The sequence below is a fragment of the Zalophus californianus genome, chromosome 9, assembly GCF_009762305.2.
Source record: "Zalophus californianus isolate mZalCal1 chromosome 9, mZalCal1.pri.v2, whole genome shotgun sequence".
Lineage (NCBI taxonomy): Eukaryota > Metazoa > Chordata > Mammalia > Carnivora > Otariidae > Zalophus > Zalophus californianus.
In genome coordinates, this window is record NC_045603.1 from 57849672 (window position 1) to 57862090 (window position 12419).

A 12419-nucleotide genomic window follows, 5' to 3' on the forward strand; every position below is an offset into this window, starting at 1 on the left:
ATTTCCTACTGCCCTCTGGTGCTAGGACTGGAGACTGCAAGAACTCTGATCTCACCATTTTGAAATCCATAAAGGCCATTTGCTGGGATGTGGTTCTTAGCTAATGACTGTTTACAAACCAGCTGGGGCTTTTGTCCTGAGGAGGAGCCTGCATCTGTAGGCTCCACCCCTGAGGCATTCAAGTTGGGTCGAAGCAGGGCGGGGACAAACATCCCAATTCAGAGGCCCCTGGGGGCTGAAGGTTGGGGAGGGGCCTTGGGATAGGTGCCAGGGGTGGAGTAGGGGCCTGTAAGTTTCCTCCCATCTGCCTATGACGTCCTTGGCACTAGTCTCTCCTGTGTCATGATCTGGACAGAAGGTGGAGCCCCTGAGCTGACTGTGCCTGGTCTTTTGCTCCCAGAAAAGCCTGGATTTGGGGAAATGCTGAGTTATGGGGGTGGGGGCATTTCCTCTAGGTCCTGACTCCAGTGGGTAAGAAGCTGGTGCAGAAAGGCCCCAGGATATGTGGTCAGCTCTTTCTGCTTTGTTTTCCCACGTTACCCAGATGCAGACCTGGTAACTGATCCTTAAGGTCGTTTGTATCCCTCCATCCCCTCCCCCACACATTTACGTGTCTCAGTATTCATCGAGAACCTTCTCCCTCTCACTAGATGCAACTATTTATTTCCTTCCCCCTTTACCACTCTCTTCCACCACGCCTCTGGAGTGTCAACACAGATCTAACCTTCCTCCATATTTCTCCTGGTTCTGCCCTGTCCTCACCTCCTCCTCCCTCTCCACCCAGAGAAAGCCCCGCCCTTCCCTCCTCCCTCCCCACCCCAGTCTGTCACACAGGGACATCACCCTACAGCAGTTCAGGCTGTGGTTCGCAGGAAGCATACATTGGCTTTTTGATTCGTGCTAGTTCCCAGCTCACAGTTTAGGAGGATCTAACACCAGCCTTCACGTGAAGGGGGAACCAAGGGCAGTGAGGAGCTGGGTGGTCCCAGCTTTGGAGCCCTGCCAGCTGGACATGGGTAAGTATGAGGACCGGCCCCCGGGGAAGGCCTGAAGGATGCCTGCCTCCCTCCCTGGCTGACTCAGCAGGGGTGGGGCCTAACCTTTGCTCTTTTGGGGGGTGAAGAAGGGAACACGGGTCTATAGGGGCACAGGGCTCAGGTGGTGAGTCTGCGGACCAAGGGATCAAGAGCACTGACAAGCTCCGGTTCCCAGGAAGAGCCTGAGACTCTGCACCTTAGGTGGAGGCTTCCCCCCCCACCTCACCGTCCCACCCCACGCCCCAACCCCTTGCTCCTCCCCGTTTAAGCTGCTGAAATTCAAGTAATGTTTTACAGTATTCACTGCTAGCCTCCCCCCAAAAAGTAAAACCCACTTTTTGTTGCGTTGGAGGATTTTTAAGGTGCCCCTCCTCCCCTTATTTTCTCCCAGGCCTTTTAAGTCCCTGTCTTCTCTCCTCCCCCACCGCGACCCACCACCAGGTGGGGGCTGCACTGAGCAGCTGCTTCCTGTTGCCCCAGAGGTTGCTGCAAGGCTGGTGGTGGTTGGGGGAAAAGTGAAATAAAGCCGATTCTCACGGTCCCACAGCAGTCCCACTAGGGTTGCTACTGGCGGCCCCCCAAGCTCCAGTCACTAACACCGAGTGAGAAACAGGATTGAGGTTGAAAGGCCTAGGAGGTCTTCGCCCTCGTGGCTCCCTGATTCCAGAGGCTTTTAAACTTGGGTAGTGCTGGGGGAAGGAGGCTGTGCCTTTCCACAGCTGTAGGGAATGGGGCCTTGTGGAGCTGAAAACCAGGGAACCTGTTCGCCTAGCAGGGTCGCTGTGCGTTACCCCCAGCAGCCGCGGCCTTCCTCCGGCACCCCCACTCCTCCTTGGCGTCCTTGGGACTCTTCTTTGTGAGGAGATCTTTGCCGGAGTCCCGAGAGCGCGGGCGGAGCTCTCTTCCAAGTCCTGCAGTTCGGACCCACCACCCTCCCCCACTTCACCAGAGAAGTTTGTCGTCTTCCTGGGATCTCCTCTCTTCCTCCATCTGGGATCCTTCCTGGTTCTGGCCCCTAGGAGACGCCACCCGCTTCCCCCTCCCCCAGCGGATTCTTCGCGATAACCTTACCCAAGCGCTTGTCCCTACCCCAGTAGTTCCTGCCCCTTTAAGTGCCACCCCCCACCCCCTCCAACACTCCGCCGGCGGCCCAGGGCTGGGGGAGGAGGCGCCGCCGCCACCCGGCTCGGGCCACCTGCACCGCCGCCGCCGCCCGCGGCCCGGCCCTGCTCCAGGTGAGGCCCGGCACCCCCGCCCCGGACCAGAGTCCCCGGGCAGGGCCGCTCCTGTGGTCCTCTGCCCCGGGGATACCCGCTGCCCGAGACTCAGGATCTGACTCTCCCGCTGCGGGAGCTGCCCTTCCTCTCTCCCCCGCACTATCTACTCGCCCATTTCTCCCCTGTCCTCTGCGACCGGAATCCGGAGGCTTCTCACGCCTCTCCGCCAACCTCTCCCGAGTACCCCTCCCATTCTAGACCCAGGATCTCCCCCTCCCCCGCGCCTTCCTCGCCAGAAAATTCTCCCGCGGTCTGGGTTTCGCCTCCTCCCCTCTGGATCCAGAGCTTTCCCACGCCATCCTAACCTCCAATGGGAGGGGGAATAACCGCCACCCCAACTCCTCTCCCTTCCCCGTAGTAAGTGGGGGTTGGAGGTTTAGCATAGCCTATAGATACTTTCGGGCCTTGCTCCGTTTAGACCTTCAAGTTCAACTAAGCCCCATCTAAAGCTTCTCTGTAGCTCTCACCCCACCCCACCTCTCCTGGAGTTTGGGGGTCAGACCTCAGCACCCGCTGAGCAGCCCTGGTCGGAAAGCCCCTCTTCTTGGACCTGGGGTGGGCCGGTCCAGCTTAGGAACACTCCTACTCCAGAGTCAGGGAATGGAGCGGGGAGGGGGGCACACCCAGAATCTTGTGATTCTGGGCTTAAGGGTCTGTTGGGAGATAGTGGGTGAGGGGCTGGAACTCAGCCTCTAAAGGTGTTAGGGTGCTGGGAGAAGAGAGGGAATCTTAACCTTCTCTGCTCAGATGCAAAGGGGGTCCCCACTCCTGAGGCCTTTGTCCTGCTGTCGCATCTAAGACTACCATGGAGAAGCTCATTGGGGAGTTTGAAACAGGTCTGTGGGTGAATCTGAGGGGCACATACCAACTTGGAGAGGAGGAGGGTTTATGGTCCTTTTGATGTGTTATAGGAGAATCTAGCCTCCCCAAAATATAGAGGGGGAGGAGGCTATTTTGGAGGAACCTGGAGAGGGAAGGGAGCAAGTTGGAATGGTTAGGGGGTTGAGGGATATCTCCCTACTAGACCCTATTAACACTATAAACCATTCAGCCAGGGAGGACAGGGAAAATCTTTAATAATTACCTCACCTCTACTGAGGAATTCCCCCTCCAAGTCCAGCTGTGCCCCTAGCTCTGCCCCTTTTCTCATGCTTTCATCCTTCCCCCTCTCAATCCTCCACTCCAGAATGAGGGGACAGGGTGTCTGGATTTGTTTCAGACTCTTGAGTCATGTTCCATGGCCTGGAAGAGAGCTGAGTGGAGGAGAGGGGTGGTCCGCTGTGGTGTTGGGGGTGAATTCCAGGAGTATCTGGAGGGGGAGAGGGAGGGAGAGTGGGAGGTAAAGGGATGCAAACGAATCCCCTTCTTTCTCCCTTTCTCTTTCTAACCCCCTCCCAGCCCCAGCCATCTGGCTTCAGAGTGGAGCCAGGCACTGTGGCAGCTGACCCCAGAGTCAGGGTGGTGCAGCAGAAACACAGGGAGGGTGAGAAAGGGGGAGCAAGTGCTAATTTCTCCCTTCTCATTTTCTTCATTATCCGCCCACTGGCCTGGCTTGAGAGAGGTTCAGAGTATTCCCTAGATATCCTTCTCACAAGTGGCTGAAAAGATGACCATTTGCCCCTTCTTCCCCTTTCTAGTAGCTTCCTAAAGGGTGATGGGGTGGGTGATTGGCCACATCTGATGGGACTGAGGAATGTTTGGGGACATATGGGGTCAGTCTGCCCTCTGTCGTCTGGATGGGGGGAGAAGCACAGCTGCTGCCTGGGGTGGCTTCTGACTAGAAGTAATACCCAGCTGTTGGGCATATTGACACCCTGCCCTCATCCTTGCTCAAAGAACAAGGAAGATCTCTGGTTAGATGGGATGAGGAGGTGGTCTCCTTCAGGGAGAAAGGTAATTGAAGTCTTTCTGCACCTGATGGGAAGAACGGATCCTGCCCCACTTTCATTTCTAATCCCAGGTGGCCCTCCTATCCAACACCCCTCTTCCCTACCGCTCCTGGCTGGGATAGTCCTAGAGGTTTCCCTGGAGACTAGGCCTTGGGCTCGGAAGGGGTGGGGAGAGTCAGTAGGGCACAGGAGTAACCGGCTCTTCCGGAGCGTAGTGGAGCCAGCGGGTGGGTGTGTGTGGGTGTGTGGTGGTGGGGGAAGGGGCGTGGCTACACCCGTCTGACGGGCGCAGGCTCCTCCCCTGCCTCGCGTCTCTTGACTGGCCAGCTCTACGATTGGGGGCGGGAGGGAGGACGATTATCCCTCATCTGCCCTGGAAAAGGGAACAGAAAAAAGAGATACTAGTTCTTTTCCCTGGCCCTTTAGGAAGCCACTTTCAATCCCTGAGCTCTTCATCTCCCTTTATTATTTTTTATTTTGGAGAAGGTGGGGAATTCCTTAGCTGAAATTTGCTCGATCCCTGCTTTCTCCAGAAGGAAGGACCCGTATCCCCTGAGTGTGGCCCCCACTTAACTCAGAAACTTAAGGTCAGTAGGCTGTTAGGGTCTTTATTTTTTTCTCAGTGGTGACCTATAGATCTGTTACTTAGGGAGGAGAGAAGGGTTTTGATTTATACCTGTCTTCTCCTTCCCCTGGTAATCTACTTTTCTCAGGAACGGGAGAGAAACCCTTCTAACCCTCTTAGCCTCTTCCTTCTGGCCCACACACTTTAAGGCTTTGCTGAAGCTCGCATCTTCATTAGCTTCTCTGAGCCATTTGTAGTGGGGAGTAGGTCTGTTCGCAAAATTGAGGAAGAGCCCACTCCTCTGTGGAGTAAGGAAATCCAGTCCAGACTGATGTATTTGGCCCTGCCTTGCCCTGTCCCCATCCAGTTTTCAGATTTTCTTCCTCTCCAGACCCCCAAAGGGAAAGGTGTTTGTTGACCCTTCAACCTGCCAGAGTTTCATTATCCACACTCTGTTCCTCTTCCAGAATATTCAGCCTGAGTTTTGCAATTGTTTGTAGAACTGCATCGCATTGAATAGGAATTATCTTGAAGCCTGCAAAGTCTGTTGAGTTACAGACCTGGTTTCTAGTCACATTTTATCCACTATTTGACCTTGAACAAGTCTGTTAACCTCTCTGGGCCTTAATTTCTTCATCTAGCAAACCAGAGCAGGTTGAGCTAGAAATTTTCTAAATTCTAACATTATGTATATAGACACTGTTTTCCATCGTGGGGCCCACAATAGACATTTTAGATGAGAGCCAAACTCTAGTTCTCTGCTAGTTTTTTCTTTCCTGTTCTCAGATTTCACACAGTCATTTAGCCCTATCAAAAAAAGTATTGGGGGGGGCGCCTGGGTGGCTCAGTCGTTAAGCGTCTGCCTTCCGCTCGGGTCATGATCCCAGGGTCCTGGGATCGAGCCCCCCATCGGGCTCCCCGCTCAGCGGGAAGCCTGCTTCTCCCTCTCCCGCTCCCCCTGCCTGTGTTCCCTCTCTCGCTGTGTCTCTCTATGTCAAACAAATAAAAATCTCTTAAAAAAATAAGTATTGGGGTTATAGAATAGGTGGACATTTGGGACATCTTATTTGCTGTGTCAGTTTTGGCTAATCCCCTGCCACTCTGACCAGGTGTAGGCTAAACTCAGGTCTTCCTTGTCCGGTTCCAGAGCCGAGTTTCCTTTTCCTATGCACAGGAATCTTCCCGACCCCCAGAACCCTGCAGATGTCGCTGGGAAAGTGGTGATCCAGCAGGAGGAGGCGGCCCCCACGGGACAGAGGTGAGTGGGCAGCAGATCCTGCAGGCCCTTGCCTTTCTCCACCCCTTTTCAGTACTGAACTTTCTTGACTAACCTTTCCGCTTCTACACTTCCACCTTCTAACTACCCAGCCTGGGAAATAACTGCCCTTGAAATTTTCACCTCCACCTCTACCCCCACCCCTGTTAGGGGAATGGCACATGCCTTGGTCCTAAAATTTTGGTCTAGTCTTTTAGGGTAACCTTTGGGATCATGACACGCCTTTCAGTTTGCTCAGTGTGAAACAGGACTACCGGCCACAATGAGACTAGGCAGAGGGAGCTGTCGGGTAGGCTAGGGGACACCGCGGCGCTAGGACCCATATCCGGGTCGGGGGAGCGAAGATGCCCGGCGCTAGGACCCGGTGATGGAGGCCGAGGAGGGCGGCTCTCTCTCGGCCGCAGCTTCCCCGCCCCCTCCGGCTTCGGCTCACTCCTCCCCCGCCGGCCATGTTGGCTCCGCTCGGGCCCCGCGGTTGAGCCGCGTCCCCCTCCCCCCTCCCGGACCCCAGACCCCCTCCCCCGCGGTTCCCCTCCCCTCCTGGCGCCCGGAGCGCGGCCATGTGAACCACCCGTCCCCCGGGGAGAGACAAGCCCCGAGCCGGGCTGGACGCCGCCGCCTCAGGTCTGTTGGGTCTGTGGCTGGGGGCCTGAGGGGAGGGAGCCCCGCTTTCATCTGAGGCTTCCCTCAGGGAACAGAGGCTCCGGTGCTGCCAGGAGCCTCGCCTTGGGCGAGAAGCTGACTCGAGCTTATTTCCTGTTAGGACCCAGCCTGGGCGGGGGTCTCCCTGCCCAAGGGGCTGGGAGGAGAAGGGGGCTGGAGGGTCTGCTGAAGACCCGGGCTGGGGCGGCGGGGGCGGGAGGAGCTGTGGAGGCTCCCGGCGACGACGGCGGTGGCGGCGGCGGCGGCGGCGACGACGACGACGACGACGACGAGGAGGCGGAGAAGCCGCCTGGCTGGTGATGACTCCTGTGGGGGACTCGGATGGAATCCCCGGGAGGGGCTCCACCTCCTCGGGTGGGGGTAGGGACTGCCCGAGTGCGAAGGGTGGGTGAGGGGGTTCCCTGGGCGGTTTAAACACTCCGTTTGTGGGGATTGGGGCGATTTGGCAGTGGCGAGTGGAGGTAGAAAGGGTTTCCAGGGGTCTCAGGGTGTCTCCCTCGGTGAGGGGTGCACGTTCTCTTGAGCGTGGCGAGCAGGAGAGGGCCTTGCTGGAGCGGTGCTGTGCGTAGCTTGGGGCCCTCGAGGCTCGGGAGTCTCCCACTCCAGGGAGGAGGTTGATAGGGCTGATGCTGACTCCTTTGGGGGACTGGGCTTTTAGGGGCTGAAGGGAAGAATAAAGAGGGATCCCCTTGCTGGTGATCGGGATCCCCATTTCCGTGGCGGAAAAGATGATCCGGTATCATACCTTTCTTTCCTGATGTTCCCAGTTTTCAGAGGAAAGGCAATGCCAATAGCAGACATCCTTTGTAGGATTTATTGGAGTGCGAGATTTGCATCCTTCGGGGGGCGATGGGGGGGGGTAGCTTCCACCTCCATCTGTACACAAACAGCCCCTCCCCCAAGCCTCCTGCAGGAAGTGGCCGGGAAATGGCAGCTGTGCGTTTGCTGCTGCGTCTCTTGTTGTTTTGAAATGTCCATTTTAATCAGATTTGGTTTCATTTTCTGAGGCCTTCTGGGCAAGCTTGGATCCTGCCAACCATGTGGTCTTGGGAGTCCTTTCGTTCGACTTTTTTTTTTTTTTGTAAACTTCATTTGTCAACTGGAAGTGTAGTCACTGCAGTTGACTCACTGAATCCCCATCTACCTCCCCCCTCCTCCCACTCCAGAGCATCTCTGCCTCCCCGCCTGGATTTTTTTTTTTTTCCTTGAGCTAGAGGTCATAGAGAAGCAAACTCAGTCATCCACCAGCCCCGCTGTACTTTGAATACTAGTGATGCAAAATCACTGAGCAAAGAGAGCCGCCAGAAAGACTTGGGCTCTTTTGTGGCATGAGAGTGACTTTTTAGGGTTCTGCTTAATATACTCTTTAAGTGTATAACTTTCTGTATTGCAGAGCACCTTGTCAAGTGAGCTTGTGATATGAAGAAGGGTAGATTCTGAGAAGTGGAAGAAGAGGGAATGGAATTTATGTGTTGGGGTAGGAATGATTTGCAGAGTGAAGGTGATGGGCTTATTCCTCACTGGTGATTCTAGCCTAAGGATAGTCCCGGTGGGAAGCCTGTTAGTTGGTGTAGGGTGCTGGAGGGTTTACCTTCTGCAGAACCAGCTGATGAGAGTTAGCTGTCATGTGACTTTTCATAAAAGACATCTTCTCTGTTACCCTTCTTGGAGAGTGGTGAGCTTTTTCTCCTCTATTCTGCACAGAGTCATGTGTCTAGATTGTCCCTTTCTCCCACCTGATAACTGCAAAAGATTTCTATTATAGTATATAGTGATAGACTGTACTATGTCCCCAGGCACTTTGTTAGACACTGGGTTTGGTTAGAGGAGTTGGCGACAGGATTTTATATTTTGAGAAGTGACATATTGAGATCATTCGGACTATCCTAAAAACTGCTTGCTTAAGGCTGGCGTTTTTATCTTTTTAGTATTTTCCAGTCACAAACCTCCCACCTGAATTGTAGATTCCTAGATTAGATGTCCAGGTAGGAAAAGATGGATGTATTATTATGTGACAGCAGCATCATCACAGTTAAGATAGCATCGTTGCTGTTTTCACTGGAGCTGTTGGGGTTGATATTATGGAAGTAATAAAAACAAGTCCAATGTCATTGTCTTTTTTCTTGTCTCTGCTTGATTGGTTGGTTCTTTTGAGTTGCTTTCTGATAGGGTTGATTTGACACTGATTTTAAGTTCCCCTTTCTTCAGCCTTTGTTTACTAAGTTGGGACCTGACAGAATAGTAAATTGATTTTCCCTGTTGAAGGTTAAGAAAAGTGAAGGAAGGAAAAAGACCACTCTAAAGGAAATAGAAGGTGATTTTGAGAAAGTAGATTTTGATGCAATTTGGTACATGATTAACCAGAAAGCTGAATGAAGCAAACTTTTCCGTGTCCTTCTTGTAAAATGGATGCATTTTTCTATAAGGGCAGTGGATTTCTTAATACTGAGTGTTTTGTTTTTGTTTCCTTCATAAAGGAAATAATTTGAAGTATAGAGAGAACTACATGGGTTGACCTCAGAGTCAGTCAGAAATCTAGAATGCCCTGAGAGGCTCATCTTGCAGTCTTGTGGTTCTGGAATCAGGTGTTGCCAAGAGAGAAGCAAAGCTTGTTAGGGTGACTGTGTCTTGCTGCCATTGACCTTTCTGATTACCTCTGAAGTGGTTTGCTATATTACATTATTTTACTGTTAAACCGTGTAGAAGTTAGTCCAATAATTGGTATGATGTTTGACCTTTTTTCTGATGTGTACAGTAAGGCAATAATGCCAAAGTTTTTATGTCTTAGGACATAGAATGAAGTATAAAACTCAGGAGGTATTTCCTGGGGCAAATAGTCTTCCTAATTTGTTTCTTGAGATATGGATGTTTTCATATTCCCCACAGCCCAAGAATAATACTTTTATCAGCATAGTTGCAGATGGGTCAGAGGACTTCATTAAAATAATCTCTGCACCCAACATGGGGTTTGAACTCAGGAGCCGGAGATCAAGAGTTGCATGCTCTACTGAGCTAGCCAGGTGCCTCCAGAAGGACTTTTTTTTTTTTTTTAACCAGCTTTTTGGTCCGTATCATTTTGAAATTTATGAAATTCTGCACAATAGAAAACCTATCTTTGATGAGCTCTGGAGATTGTTCTTAGATTGGGTTACTGGCAGTAAAAGTAGCATTGTGTTAATATGTTAATTAGTGTTTTGTCCTTCTAGTTACAGAGAATAATTAAGAGGGCATTTTACAAACTAAAAGGATAATCTAACCTTACCAAAAATTCATCAAAAAACTAAGACATGAGGGTTCTTAAGAGAAAGGTGGTCTCACGCCTTTGGTTTCCTTGGGTTGGACTCTCCATGACCTGTCTCACTAAATGGGACTCTTAACCTGCCTGCTCAGCTCAGGGTTTTTTTGGGGGGGAGGGGGGAATATCTTCTTGAAGGAAAGGGTTGAGTCTTTAAATGTTAGAACTGAAATTCTGAGAAACAGGGCTGAACGAGGGAAATAACCTTGTTACAACCTCTGGAATGTGGCTTTTACTGTCCTATAATTTCAGAGGCATTTCCATTCCTCTGACAGTGAAGTGACTAGTGAGAACTGTGGCAGAAAACCTAATCTAGATCATCATATATCCTTTATTCAGTCAACACATATTTTAAAACCTGTGTACCTTGAGTGTTCAGTTAAATCAAGCAAAACATTTTACAAATTTAGAGCTCAAATTTACTGCCCCTTATATTCTTAGTACTTCCTTGTTTCTAGGCCTTGTTTTCTGTAGGGGACAACTGTCTAAAATATGTCAAGATTTGGGGCTTCTCTTCCCTGTAGAAATTGTTACCTCTGTGAAGAATGAAGCTGAATTTTTGGGTTCTCTGAGCAAAAACCACAACTTTTATTGGATGAGTAAGCTGGTAGTGGCAGAAAAGATAGATTTACTCATTCATTTGTCTAGGTATTTCCTTTGGTTCTTTTTATGTAGTTAGCCCTAAATTAGGTGCTGGACATACAGTGGTACAACATAATATCCAGTTGATGCTGCAGAACCTACACAGTTTGGAAGAAGAAAGAATGGAGAACAATCATCTTTGTGTTCTGAGCAGCCTAGACATGGCAGTTGTCTTTGAGTAGCCCCCCTTAGATTATGTAGTCTTTTTTCATCATTCTCCTACCTCATTGCCCTGACTATGAAAGGGGATTAAAGAAAGCACATTTTGAGAGAATGAGCCTCAGTCCGTACATGCTGTAGGCTGTCAGAGTTCCAAGGGCAGATTGTTACCAAGGCTGTCAGAATGGGCTGGAGAAGACATGGGTTGGCATTTTGAACTCTGTATTGGTAGAGGAAGACAGCTTAGCCAGGAAGGGATTTTTAGATATAAAATTCAGAACATCTGTCTAACTCCCTCAGGGTGTGGGGATAGGAACTGGGGAATGGGGCAGCTTTTTATTATAGCAAGATTTTTCACTCTTGGCACGAATGATATCTTGAGCCAGGTGATTCTTCATTGTGGTGGGCTCTCTTGTGTATTGCAGGATCATTAGAAACATCTCTAGCTTCTACTTACTAGATGCCAGTAGCATATACCTTTCAACATTATTAAATGTCCCCAGAGGCAAAATCACCCCTGGTTAGGAACCACTATATGAGAGTATGGTTCATGAATCCAGAGATGAGTAGAGTTGAGAAATATCCTTTGTAATATTCACAGTTATGGAGCTAAAACATAGTGGTATGATTTATTTACTATACAGTAAAATTTGCATTTCCTGTTTCATAAAGATAAACATTTGAAAGCTCTCCCCACCTCTTCCCTCCCCCCTCCCAAATGTAGGAACCTCTCTATTTTTGGAACTTTTGTATACTGTATGGGAAAAATGAACCAAAGAGCTACAGGTACTGCCAAAGTGTCTGGCTGGATGGTTAATGTGTCTTGTCTTTCGGGGGTTAGCGTCAGAAGTCTGAGTGTTAGGATTGGCCAGGGCACCTGCAACAGTGTTGAAATCTGTAATAGTTATTTCAACACTGTGCATTGTCAGCCTTTTTGTGTTAAAACCATGTCACAGGTCCACAGAGTAAGTAGCTCTTCAATTGGGACTGAGAAAAACAGCCTTATTTGGCCATGTGGCAAGGGCTTTACTGCTTCAAGCTTAAGGAGCAATGTCCCTCAATTCTTACAAATGAAGCATAGAGTCTCTTAGGAGATCCATTTACACACTACCGGGAGTGGGCTGGGTACTGGCCTGATTGTTCTTCCTGGTCATAAGAGCTGTCTGCTATTCTGGGGGTTGGGCGCTGACTGATTTCTTTTTTCATTTGGCCAAAATCCTATTAGTTCTAAGGGAGATATTCTCCTTTGCTTTACCTGTTCTCCTTAGTAGGAAGGAGGGCATAGATGGGAGATCATAATTTACCTTCAGGTATTATTGTGAAAAGCATCTTGGGTAGGAAGGTTAAAATGAGATAACCCTGGGTTTATCGCTTAGAATAGCTGTCCACATTTTTGCATTGCCATAAGTGATCCCATAGTTAAGTGCATGTGAAATTAAGAGTCAAGTGTAAGGAAGTGTGGCTGGATTACCCCTAGTTTTTAGTACTGGTAATGGTTTTGGGGTGTGTGTGTGTGTGTGTGTGTGGTTTTGTTGTTTAAGATTTTATTTATTTGAAAAAAAAAGATTTTATTTATTTGAGAGCGAGAAAGGGGGGAGTGAGGAGGCAGAGGGAGA

At 50.4% G+C, this 12419-nt stretch overlaps 1 protein-coding gene across 6 annotated transcripts in view; it reads left to right on the plus strand.

Moving 5' to 3' along the window:
- The first annotated feature begins 831 nt into the window (after window positions 1-831).
- The window catches only part of BAZ2A (bromodomain adjacent to zinc finger domain 2A), a 34617-nt gene continuing 23029 nt past the window's right edge, over window positions 832-12419 (plus strand). For 2 of the 6 annotated variants that reach the window (XM_027593130.2, XM_027593133.2), the window contains exon 1: window positions 6496-6668. The gene's annotated coding sequence lies outside the window, so the exon portion shown is untranslated. Of the gene's footprint in view, window positions 1017-5924; window positions 6027-6494; window positions 6669-6776; window positions 7004-12419 lie in introns of those variants that run through there. The other 4 variants (XM_027593127.2, XM_035729183.1, XM_027593131.2 and 1 more) reach the window with 4 other exon arrangements.